This window comes from Setaria italica, chromosome V, assembly GCF_000263155.2.
Source record: "Setaria italica strain Yugu1 chromosome V, Setaria_italica_v2.0, whole genome shotgun sequence".
NCBI classification, from domain to species: Eukaryota; Viridiplantae; Streptophyta; class Magnoliopsida; order Poales; family Poaceae; genus Setaria; species Setaria italica.
This window is the reverse complement of record NC_028454.1, coordinates 12,813,834-12,814,552: the sequence shown is the minus strand read 5'-3', so window position 1 is coordinate 12,814,552 and position 719 is coordinate 12,813,834.

Here is a 719-nt window from a genome sequence, read left to right as displayed (position 1 = left end):
TCTCCTCCGGCCCTTCCCCTCCCGGCTGGCGGTGGTGGTGCTGCTGGCGGCGGGTGGCTGGGTGTGGATGGTGGCGGCGGCGGCCGGTGGCGGTGTTGGCGGTGGTGGCTGGCGGCGGCGGCCGGCGGCCGGAACAGATTTTTTTTTATTTTTTTCAACAATTGTATGCCGAGTGTTTTCTGGCCACTCGGCAAAGTCTTTACCGAGTGCGCGACAGAAAACACTCGGCAAATCCTTGTTTGCCGTCACAAAGTTTGCCGGCAAACGGCTCGCCGAGTGCCCCTGGCACTCGGCGAATTTCTTGTTTCCCGTGGTGTAATACATGCTGCTACTGCAGCAAGGTAACAGAAACACAACACGGAAGCACGACGGAGACGCTTGTGCGACCTCGCCTGCTGCCGCTTGTGAATATCGGAGTCGTATGGGTGTTTCCCGGGCTAAACTTAGTTCCTATCACATCAAATGTTTAGATATTAATTAGGAGTATTAAACATAAACTATTTACAAAACTTATTGCACAGATGGAGGCTAAACGGCAAGATGAATCTATTAAACCTAATTAGTCCATGATTTGATAATATGCCGCTGCAATAACCATTTGCTAATGATGGATTAATTAGGCTTAATAGATTTATCTCACCGTTTAGCCTCCATCTGTATAATTAATTTTATAATTAACTCATATTAATTCTCCTAATTAGCTTCCGAATATTTGATAT